We start from the raw sequence: 12,085 nt of genomic DNA on the forward strand, positions 1-12,085 counted from the left end.
AAATATGCAGCCATGCTTTAATGTCTGCCAGGTGTTAGTGATATGAACAAATGCAGAAGATAAATCAATTCACTTATATGAGAGTATGCGCATTTCAGTATCAGTTTAGTTTTTATGCAGTGAAAAGATGTTTTTAAGCTGCACTGCCATCAAAGTACAACATGGGAAGCAGTAATGCAAGCTTCAAACAACAGGTGCAGCACACTTAGCACAAGAGTAGCAAAGACACAATTATGCGGATATGCAGATGTTTACGAACCACATAATTAGTTTCCACGTCAAAATGTAATGACATAATAAAAAGGAAAGCGTAGTCGGCAGGATTCGAACCTGCGCGGGCAGACCCCAATGGATTTCAAGTCCATCGCCTTAACCACTCGGTCACAACTACACCTTTCAAGATGTGCACTCACTCATAAATAAGCTGTAATGTGGTCTATAGTATGGGTAAAAGATGTTAGTTAATGAAGGGAAGGCGCAGACAATATTGAGCACATCATCTTCTTTAGAAGGTTATCAATTGTGTTCTCTGGAGAGCCACAGAAGAAGGTGCAGCAAGGGTCCAGTTCTATGAAAGTGAAGGGAGGGGGAGGTATGAGAGATTGGGTAAGGAGTACAGAGAAAAAGGTACAGGAAGTGAAGGGTTAAGGATTGAGAGCCCAGTGAGTGACAGTGTGTGGTATGGATTAAGCTCGGGTGTGAGATGAACCTGCATAGCATTGAGCATGCGAGTGCTGCCAAGCCGAGACCAGTACCTTTCTGGATGAGAGTGGCAGATGGGAGGGTCTGCGGATGATTCTTGCCTTCAATCCATCTTTTCTGGGGAGTGATGGTCGTGCAGCTCTTGTTATTGAAGCACGTTCAGTGCAGCTCATTAAATACGATCTGTGTTCTTTGGTGATGCTCCCCGGTGTGTGCGAATTGGTGCAGGATTATTGGAGCGCTTCAATGTCTTGGCCTGAAACTATGATGGGTAAGCAATGGCCTGTCTGTCTGTCTATTCAATGTCTCTGTGTACAGTCACTGCCTCTTCAGTTTCAATAGAACTCCTTTAGTATCATATCACGCATTGACCGGTTATGTCAGTTGGTTATAGCTTGGTGCTAGGAACACCAAGGCTGTGAGTTCTATCTCCGTACGGTCAACACCTTTTCCATAAAGTAGAAAAGACATCCATTAAAAAACAAGGCTATAAAAACACCATATAGGGTTGTTGTATATTCTGGTAATTTACTGAGCTCTGGTGGCTGATATTTGGACCAGGACCAGGGTGAGTATTGCTATAGCCATGTAAAGGGCACTGCGGGCTATCAGACCTCCTTGCTGTGATACCCGCTTCTGCCAAGTTTTCTTGGGTCTCTCAAAGTGCACTTTGTGAAGCGCTGTTTGAACATGGACGCGTCACTGAGGTGACACTTTCTCTCCGTGTGTTGCGGTTCCTCTACTTCTTGGTGGGATGTCCAGAGGTCACGAGAGGTGAAGGAAAGAGCACATGGGTAATGTAGGCATCAGGAAATGATCTTGTGTATATTGGTGACCTTTAAATCATTGTAATCTGGTTTAGTTTAGCGAATGCATTGAGCCCCTGCTCCATCAGTGTAAAACATTAGAAAATAAATACAGATACATACGTATAATGATATTAGTTTTTCATGACCCTCTTCGTAATATTTCCATCTTAATGTCAGATTTTTCTTCTCCATTTTCTTTTCGGTAGCAGCTGAAAAATATCAAATCTTTGAAGACAGAAAAATATGCAGGGCCTCACAGTGACACCAGGACAGAAGGTACAGTGGTGAGTCGTGAAACAGAGTAGGTCCTGTGGCTTAGTTGGTTAAAACACCTTTCTAGTAAACAGGAGATCCTGAGTTCGTATCTCAGCAGTTCCTTTTGTTTTACACAACCTCATAGAAGAGGTACTGTTAGATAATAGACTCATTCTTTGTAAACCCAGTTGGTACTATTATATTTAGGGCTCCCGGTTTTATGGTGTTTATGTTTTTTGACATTTCCGTCTGTATTTATCCATATTTAATCTGTTGTCAACTTTATCTATATTCATCCATATTTATTATGGGTTTTGTGAGAAAAATAAAGCTGAAACTGGTATATTTCCATATTTATTTAACCAATAAATATGCAGCCATGCTTTAATGTCTGCCAGGTATTAGTGATAGGAACAAATGCAGAAGTTAAATCAATTCACTTATATGAGAGTATGCGCATTTCAGTATCAGTTTGGTTTTGTGAAGTGAAAATATGTTTTTAAGCTGCACTGCCATCAAAGTACACCATGGGAAGCAGTAATGCAAGCTTCAAACAACAGGTGCAGCACACTTAGCACCAGAGTAGCAAAGACACAATTATGCGGATATGCAGATGTTTGCGAACCACATAAATAGTTTCCACCTCAAAATTTAATGACATGATTAAAAAGGAAAGCGTAGTTGACAGGATTTGAACCAGCGCTGGGAGAACCCAATGGATTTCAAGTCCATCGCCTTAACCACTCGTCCACGACTACACCTTTCAAGATGTGCACTCACTCATAAATAAGCTGTAATGTGGTCTATAGTATGGGTAAAAGATGTTAGTTAATGAAGGGAAGGCGGAGACAATAATGAGCACATCATCTTCTTTAGAAGGTTATAAACTGTGTTCTCTGGAGAACCACAGAAGAAGGTGCAGCAAGGGTCCAGTTCTATGAAAGTGAAGGGAGGGGGAGGTATGAGAGATTGGGTAAGGAGTACAGACTCAGAGAAAAAGGTACAGGAAGTGAAGGGTTAAGGATTGAGAGGCCAGTGAGTGACAGTGTGTGGTATGTATTAAGCTCAGGTGTGAGATGAACCTGCATAGCATTGAGCATGCGAGTGCTACCGAGCCGAGACCAGTACCTTCCTGGATGAGTTTGGCAGATGGGAGGGTATGCGGATGATTCTTGCCTTCAATCCATCTTTTCTGGGGAGTGATGGTCGTGCAGCTCTTGTTATTGAAGCACGTTCAGTGCAGCTCATTAAATACTCTCTGTGTTCTTTGGTGATGCTCCCCGTTGTGTGCGAATTGGTGCAGGATTATTGGAGCGCTTCAATGTCTTGGCCTGAAACTATGATGGGTCAGCAATGGCCTGTCTGTTTGTCTATTCAATGTCTCTGTGTATAGTCACTACCTCCTCAGTTTCAATAGAACTCCTTTAGTATCACATTATTCTTTGGCCGGGTAGGTCAGTTGGTTAGAGCATGGTGCTAGTAACACCAAGGCTGTGAGTTCGATCTCCGTACGGGCAACACCTTTTCCATAAAGTAGAAAAGACATGCATTAAAAACAAGGTTATAAAAACACCATATATGATTGTTGTTTATTCTGGTAATTTACTGAGCTCTGGTGGCTGATGTTTGGACCAGGACCAGGGTGAGTATTGCTATAGCCATGTAAAGGGCACTGCGGGCTATCAGCCCTCCTTGCTGTGATACCCGCCTCTGCCAAGTTTTCTTGGGTCTCTCAAAGTGCACTTTGTGAAGCGCTGTTTGAACATGGACGCGTCACTGAGGTGACACTTTCTCTCCGTGAGTTGCGGTTCCTCTGCTTCTTGGTGGGATGTCCAGAGGTCACGAGAGGTGAAGGAAAGAGCACATGGGTAATGTAGGCATCAGGAAATGATCTTGTGTATATTGGTGACCTTTAAATCATTGTAATCTGGTTTAGTTTAACGAATGCATTGAGCCCCTGGTCCATCAGTGTAAAACTTTAGAAAATAAATACAGATACGTACGTATAATGATATTAGTTTTTCATGACCCTCTTTGTAATATTTCCATCTTAATATCAGATTTTTCTTCTCCATTTTCTTTTCGGTAGCAGCTGAAAAATATCAAATTTTTCAAGACAGAAAAATATGCAGGGCCTCACAGTGACACCAGGACAGAAGGTACAGTTTTGAGTCGTGAAACAGAGTAGGTGCTGAGGCTTAGTTGGTTAAAGTGCTTGTTTAGTAAACAGGAGATCCTGAGTTCGAATCTCAGCAGTTCCTTTTGTTTTACACAACCTCATAGAAGAGGTACTGTTAGATAATAGACTCGTTCTTTGTAAACCCAGTTGGTCCTATTATATTTAGGGCTCCCGGTTTTATGGTGTTTATTTTTTTGACATTTCCGTCTGTATTTATCCGTATTTAATTTCTTGTCAACTTTATCTGTATTCATCCATATTTATTAAGGGTTTTGTGAGAAAAATAAAGCTGAAACTGGTATATTTCCATATTTATTTAACCAATAAATATGCAGCCATGCTTTAATGTCTGGCAGGTGTTAGTGATGTGAACAAATGCAGAAATAAATCAATTCACTTATATGAGAGTATGCGCATTTCAGTATCAGTTTGGTTTTGTGAAGTGAAAAGATGTTTTTAAGCTGCACTGCCATCAAAGTACAACATGGGAAGCAGTAATGCAAGCTTCAAACAACAGGTGCAGCACACTTAGCACAAGAGTAGCAAAGACACAATTATGCGGATATGCAGATGTTTACGAACCACATAATTAGTTTCCACGTCAAAATGTAATGACATAATAAAAAGGAAAGCGTAGTCGGCAGGATTCAAACCTGCGAGGGGAGACCCCAATGGATTTCAAGTCCATCACCTTAACCACTCGGCCACAACTACACCTTTCAAGATGTTCACTCACTCATAAATAAGCTGTAATGTGGTCTATAGTATGGGTAACAGATGTTAGTTAATGAAGGGAAGGCGCAGACAATATTGAGCACATAATCTTCTTTAGAAGGTTATAAACTGTGTTCTCTGGAGAGTCACAGAAGAAGGTGCAGCAACGGTCCAATTCTATGAAAGTGAAGGGAGGGGCAGGTATGAGAGATTGGGTAAGGAGTACAGAGAAAAAGGTACAGGAAGTGAAGGGTTAAGGATTGAGAGCCCAGTGAGTGACAGTGTGTGGTATGGATTAAGCTCGGGTGCTAGATGAACCTGCATAGCATTGAGCATGCGAGTGCTACCAAGCCGAGACCAGTACCTTTCTGGATGAGTGTGGCAGATGGGAGGGTCTGCGGATGATTCTTGCCTTCAATCCATCTTTTCTGGGGAGTGATGGTCGTGCAGCTCTTGTTATTGAAGCACGTTCAGTGCAGCTCATTAAATACTATCTGTGTTCTTTGGTGATGCTCCCCGGTGTGTGCGAATTGGTGCAGGATTATTGGAGCGCTTCAATGTCTTGGCCTGAAACTATGATGGGTCAGCAATGGCCTGTCTGTCTGTCTATTCAATGTCTCTGTGTACAGTCACTCCCTCTTCAGTTTCAATAGAACTCCTTTAGTATCACTTTATGCTTTGGCCGGTTAGGTCAGTTGGTTAGAGCATGGTGCTAGTAACACCAAGGCTGTGAGTTCGATCTCCGTACGGGCAACACCTTTTCCATAAAGTAGAAAAGAAATCCATTAAAAAACAAGGCTATAAAAACACCATATAGGGTTGTTGTTTATTCTGGTAATTTACTGAGCTCTGGTGGCTGATGTTTGGACCAGGATGAGTATTGCTATAGCCATGTAAAGGGCACTGCGGGCTATCAGCCCTCCTTGCTGTGATACCCGCCTCTGCCAAGTTTTCTTGGGTCTCTCAAAGTGCACTTTGTGAAGCGCTGTTTGAACATGGACGCGTCACTGAGGTGACACTTTCTCTCCGTGAGTTGCGGTTCCTCTGCTTCTTGGTGGGATGTCTAGGGGTCACGAGAGGTGAAGGAAAGAGCACATGGGTAATGTAGGCATCAGGAATGATCTTGTGTATATTGGTGACCTTTAAATAATTGTAATCTGGTTTAGTTTAACGAATGCATTGAGCCCCTGGCCCATCAGTGTAAAACTTTAGAAAATAAATACAGATACGTACGTATAATGATATTAGTTTTTCATGACCCTCTTTGTAATATTTCCATCATAATATCAGATTTTTCTTCTCCATTTTCTTTTCGTTAGCAGCTGAAAAATATCAAATCTTTCAAGACAGAAAAATATGCAGGGCCTCACAGTGACACCAGGACAGAAGGTACAGTGGTGTGTCGTGAAACAGAGTAGATGCTGTGGCTTAGTTGGTTAAAGTACCTGTCTAGTAAACTGGAGATCCTGAGTTCGAATCTCAGCAGTACCTTTTGTTTTACACAACCTCATAGAAGAGGTACTGTTAGATAATAGACTCATTCTTTGTAAACCCAGTTGGTCCTATTATATTTAGGGCTCCCGGTTTTATGGTGTTTATTTTTTTGACATTTCCGTCTGTATTTATCCATATTTAATTTGTTGTCAACTTTATCTGTATTCATCCATATTTATTATGGGTTTTGTGAGGAAAATAAAGCTGAAACTGGTATATTTCCATATTTATTTAACCAATAAATATGCAGCCATGCTTTAATGTCTGCCAGGTGTTAGTGATATGAACAAATGCAGAAATAAATCAATTCACTTATATGAGAGTATGCGCATTTCAGTATGAGTTTGGTTTTGTGAAGTGAAAAGATGTTTTTAAGCTGCACTGCCATCAAAGTACAACATGGGAAGCATTAATGCAAGCTTCAAACAACAGGTGCAGCACACTTAGCACAAGAGTAGCAAAGACACAATTATGCGGATATGCAGATGTTTACGAACCACATAATTAGTTTCTACGTCAAAATGTAATGACATGATAAAAAGGAAAGCATAGTCGGCAGGATTTGAACCTGCGCGGGGAGATCCCAATGGATTTCAAGTGCATCACCTTAACCACTCGGCCACGACTACACCTTCCAAGATGTGCACTCACTCATAAATAGGCTGTAATGTGGTCTATAGTATGGGTAAAAGATGTTAGTTAATGAAGGGAAGGCGCAGACAATATTGAGCACATAATCTTCTTTAGAAGGTTATAAACTGTGTTCTCTGGAGAATCACAGAAGAAGGTGCAGCAGGGGTCCAGTTATATGAAAGTGAAGGGAGGGGCAGGTATGAGAGATTGGGTAAGGAGTACAGAGAAAAAGGTACAGGAAGTTGTTAGACCTGGCACCTTGGCGTGAGTTTCCCTTCCACTTTTTGATGGCGTGCCTCGACTGTTTTGCTGGTGTTGTCCGCTCAGGGCACTGTGCCACGGCTAATCCGTGCCGCAGTGCAAGTGCTCCCTAGGTAAAGTGTACCTGTAATTGATGTCCATGATTGGTTCATTGGATTCACTGTCAGTCCCCAGTAAAGTGCACCAGGGGTGCCAGGGCTTGTGGATGCCAATGCTGCTGGTGGGCTTGCAGCGCTGGTTGCGCCACCCACAGAAGCGGCCTTGTAAAATGTGTCTAGGGTCTGCCACCGCAGACCCTGTGCGCGGTCCGGGACCGTCGCGCTGACTGCGCCAGTGCCCCCACTTGCCAGTCCCTAAACCTTCCCTTACCTACATATTAGCCACCCCTCTGTTAGGCCCAAGGGCAGGGTGCATTGTAGGCATAAGGTAAGACATGCCCTGGTGTGTGTGGCCTGTCTTAGTAGTGAATTACAGCCCTTGTCGTTTTTCACTATTGAAGGCTACCTGCTCTCCATAGGCCAGAATGGGCTGCTGGGATCACGCCAACGCTGTGACCCCAGTGGACTCAGAGAGCATGGTAGAAGTGTCAAGGTTAGTATGCCTGAACTCAGGATGATAAAATACTTCTTGTAGTCAAGTTTATTTTAATATCCTGGGTTTGTAAATACTACTTTTAGAAAGTTAGTATTTACTGACCTGACCATCTCAGTCCGCCTCTGCTGTGTGTGTGTGTGTTCTGCCCAGCAACAGTAAGGAGCAGGGTGGGGGGATCCCCAGAGACAGGTTGGCTGCCAGGTGGTGGGTAGAGAGATTACACCTGGATGGGTGGGAGGAGTACACCTTGACTCTTGAATAGACCTGTGCTCTGCCACCACAAAGCCGGCGCCACCCCCTGTGGGGCGGCTGATGTCTCTGCCCTGCTGCTGAAAGGAAAGAGCAGAGTCACCATAACAAAGTGCTCCAGAACTGGACTGAGCCAGGCCTAGGCCCCCTGGCGCTAAAGAACAAAAGAATCATGGTATAAAAGTAGGAGCCTGGCTCCTAAGAAATCAGAATCCTGTTTACCACAAAGAACCTCTGCCCGACTAGAAGGAGAAGAAGACGCCGGAGGAGCTGGCCTGCTGCTTGCCTTGCTGAGAAAGGAGAGGAAGAGACTTACTGAAAAGACTTTGCTACTTTGTGCTTGAACATTCTCCAAGGGCTTGATCTGAGCTTGCCCCCTGAACTGAACCCCAGGAACAGTGGGTTCTCTGTGCTTCTTGCTCGTCCTCCAATTCGAGCCGTGTGTGCATCCCGCTGGAAAAGAGACTGCGCCCCTCATCGCCCCTCCTAGGGCCGTGACACTCAGAAGCTCGCCTGCCTCCAACCCGTGAGAGCCCCGCTCCGTCCGGAGCCGCTCTCTGTTCCCGGGCCAGGCCGCCTGCATCCCTGTCACCGCCTGCCATTGGAGTGCGCTGAACGCGCTATCACCTCTCCTGCCGGAAGCCGTCCGACGACTGTGATCTACGCCGGGTCACCCAGCTGCACTAACCGTGCCCTGCGACCCCGCTTCGCTATCCCCGGACTTCTCAGGCCGCGCCGCCCCCGCTGTGGAGACCCTCCTGCACCGCCGTGCTAAAGGGTCGCTGGCCGCGCCTGCCTACGTGCCCACACCTGCTGATTGAGGACCCAAGAACACTTCCCAAGCTGAGAGTCGCACCGACCTGTGCCGACTCTCCTAATCACGAAAGAAGTCCAGTATCGGGCTCGGGGCCCGCAACGCCTTATTTCCCCGTTCGCAGGAACCGATCTCTGTGAGTACTGGAACTACGAGTAAAAGAGACTACGAACTATCCATTTGAAGCTACGAACAAATGAACATTTGCCCGCTGTACAACCTGGTGGCATAGCGAAAACGTTATTGGTCTTGTGATAAGTCTGCTGAGATATATATACCTTATTTTTACATAAAGAAGCGTATTTTTATATATATCCAAGTCTGGTGTCCGTTTCTGGGGGGATTGATGTATTTACTGTGTGTATGATTGCAAGTGCTTAACCAACAACGCCTGAGGAATCGCCTTGGCTGCTCACGCCACGCACCTAGAGGGTGAGCAAGGGTCATTCGCGAGGGGTTATCCTGCGCCCTGACGTGGAGGAGAGGGTTCCTGCTTGACACAAGGGCAACCTTGCGCCAACCGGAGATCCCCGACTCTAACATTGGTGGCAGCGGGTGGGATTTCGGATTTGCACTTGTAATTTGCATACAGTGAATTATTAATCACCAGATAGTGAGAGCATACCAAATAACGCAGCCACAGGTTTGTAATTGTTGAACTTTGTTGAGACATCTGCCATTACTGCAACCATGCCTGGCTCGCACTCCGCTGGAAGAGCACTCTCTGTGATTTCTGGAATAGATGAGGTGGATTGGGAGAGACTGGAAGGCTACACGATGGAGCAATTGAAAGGCTACAGTGTACAGTTCAGAGTCCCCCATGCTGGATGCAAGAGGAAGCCCCAGTACACCAAGGCGTTGAGAGCCTGGAAGGAGTCACGAGACCTACGGAATGCGGGGGACATCGTTCCACCCGACAACCTTGAGGAGCCCAGCAGAGTCCGGTCGCCAGAGGAGCTGGCAGACAGGGCAGCCGACAGGGCGCATGCAATGGAGATGGCAAAGTTGGCAGGACAAATGGAAATGGAAAAGCAGAAGTTGGCCCTGGAGGCACAACAACGCCAAATGGATCATGATATCAGATTGAAGGAGTTGGAGCTGAAGGCGAAAAGTTTGGACACCGCTCCTTCTGGTGGCAGCACTCCACCAGTGCAGGTAGAGTCCAAGGTGTACATCCCCAAAGATGTAGTAAAGGAGTATTTTAGAAAGGATGACATAGGGCAGTGGTTTAGGGCCTACGAGGTGGCCATGTCCTCACACCGGGTCCCTGAGAAAGACTGGGGAGCGGGGTTGTGGGGAAGGTTCCTTGCTGAAGGGCGTGACACACTGTTAGATTTACCCTTAGATCTCCAAACCTCATACCCCCATATGAAGGAAGCTTTAATGACCAGGTATGGGTTAACTCTGGAGCTATATAGACAGCGGTTCAGGGAGACGAAGAAGATCCCTGAGAGTACGTATGTGGAGTATGTGACCTTTTTCTGCAGAGCGCTGGATGGTTGGGTGAAGGGTAGCAAAGTGAATGATTATCAAGGGCTGCTTGATTTAATTGCATGGGAGCACTTGTCCAGTCAATGTTTTCCTGAGCTACGCCAGCACCTGATTGATAGCAAGCTGTCCAACCCGAGGAAGCTTGCTGAGGAGGAGGACCGCTGGCTCAGCACCAGGGTCCACAAGGGTCAAGTGGGAGACTCCGCCAAAGGTGGGCAGGGTCCCCAGCAGAAGAGTGGGGGGGACAAGGGTAAACAGAAGGGGTTCCAAAAAGGCCCCCAAAGTAATTCCCAAGGGAACCAGCAGAAGGGTTCTCAGCCTCCCCCACCCCCGCAGCAGAACGGGGCCCCGACAGGTAGACCTGTTCCAAAGGGGCCCTTCAATTGTTATAAGTGTGGTGACCCGGGTCACATTGCCTCTGATCCTAAGTGTCGCCTGTTTGGTAAGACCGCACCCACTGGTGCTCCACCCCGGCAAGTAGCTAGTGTTAACTTTGGGGAGGAAGTAGCAGTCCAGGAGGGTGGGGGTCCCGGGCAGATGACCCTAGTCTCGCTAGGAGACAGTGAGATGGTCCCTGTAACCTACCTGCCCTCTAACACTAAGAAATATGGGCAAGTGGTGACCATCAATGGAAGGAAGGTGGAGGCTCTTAGAGATACAGGAGCCAGCGTGACCTCGGTGAGGCAACACCTGGTGTCTCAAGAGCAGATTGTACCCAATGCCTACTGTAGGGTTGTCAATGCTGACAACGTAGAGAGTCGTTGTCCAATGGCTCAAGTTCCCTTTGAGTGGGGGGAGGTCTCTGGTACTCTACAAGTCGCTGTGAGAACTGACATGCCTGTAGACTGTCTGCTAGGGAACGACCTGGAGAGTTCCCCTTGGGAAAAGGTGGAGAAGACCACGCATCTGAGGATGGTGGGTCTACCCGACTGGGCGTGCGTGACCACCCGGTCCATGGCAGCCAGTAGGGGTGTTGAGAGGGTCCTGGAGCCTGAGGGAGAGGTCCAGGAACCGGCCTTAGGGAGAAGGCGCAGGAGGCGCGGGAAACCGGCCCCCGAAGTTCCCACGGCCCAGGAGGAAGTAGACCCTGAGGGGGATGCTCTGGAGCCTACCGGGGAACAGATTGCCGAACTGGGAGACTTGCCTGAGCTGACCCATTGGCAGCAAGAAGGAGGTCCCTCCAGGGAGGAATTCTGCAGGGAGCAGAAAGAATGCCCTTCTCTCGTGGGTATGCGGCAACAGGCTGCAGACCAGGCCAATGGTGTTCAGGCCAAAACACACTACGTGTACTGGGAGAGTGACCTCCTGTATTCCGAGCCTAAGGCTGCTGAACCTGGGTCAGCCCGTGTGCTGGTGGTACCCCAGAAGTTCAGAACCTTCCTACTGGGGCTGGCTCATGATGTGCCGTTAGCAGGACATTTGGGGATGGACAAGACCTATGACAGGCTTGTCACCCACTTTTACTGGCCCCAAATGCACAAGAATTCCGATTCCTACTGCAGAACCTGTCAGACTTGCCAGGCAAGTGGTAAGAGCGGAGGGAAGCACAAGGCTCCTCTGCAACCTTTCCCCGTGGTCGGTACGCCATTCCAACGAGTGGGTATTGATATTGTGGGGCCTCTGGACCCCAAGACAGCCCTGGGCAACAGGTTCATCCTGGTCTTGGTGGACCATGCCACCCGGTACCCTGAAGCCATCCCTCTGAGGACAGTGACGGCCCCCGTGGTGGGACGGGCACTGATGGGAATTTTCTCCCGAGTGGGATTCCCTCTAGAGGTGGTGAGCGACAGGGGGACCAATTTCATATCCACATATATGAAATCCCTGTGGAAGGAGTGTGGGGTAACGTACAAGTTCACCACTCCTTACCATCCCCAAGGAAATGGGTTG

At 47.0% G+C, this 12,085-nt stretch overlaps 4 non-coding genes across 4 annotated transcripts; all 4 read right to left on the bottom strand.

Moving 5' to 3' along the window:
* Positions 1 to 309: 309 nt before the first annotated feature.
* On the bottom strand, positions 310 to 391 carry TRNAS-UGA (transfer RNA serine (anticodon UGA)). The gene has a single exon. It is a non-coding gene; the product is annotated as a tRNA-Ser (tRNA).
* Positions 392 to 2,442: 2,051 nt separating this feature from the next.
* Positions 2,443 to 2,524, bottom strand: TRNAS-UGA (transfer RNA serine (anticodon UGA)). The gene has a single exon. It is a non-coding gene; the product is annotated as a tRNA-Ser (tRNA).
* Positions 2,525 to 4,577: 2,053 nt separating this feature from the next.
* Positions 4,578 to 4,659, bottom strand: TRNAS-UGA (transfer RNA serine (anticodon UGA)). The gene has a single exon. It is a non-coding gene; the product is annotated as a tRNA-Ser (tRNA).
* A 2,041-nt stretch (positions 4,660 to 6,700) lies between these two features.
* Positions 6,701 to 6,782, bottom strand: TRNAS-UGA (transfer RNA serine (anticodon UGA)). The gene has a single exon. It is a non-coding gene; the product is annotated as a tRNA-Ser (tRNA).
* Positions 6,783 to 12,085: the final 5,303 nt, after the last annotated feature.

Source organism: Triturus cristatus, chromosome 4_2 (genome assembly GCF_964204655.1).
Source record: "Triturus cristatus chromosome 4_2, aTriCri1.1, whole genome shotgun sequence".
Lineage (NCBI taxonomy): Eukaryota > Metazoa > Chordata > Amphibia > Caudata > Salamandridae > Triturus > Triturus cristatus.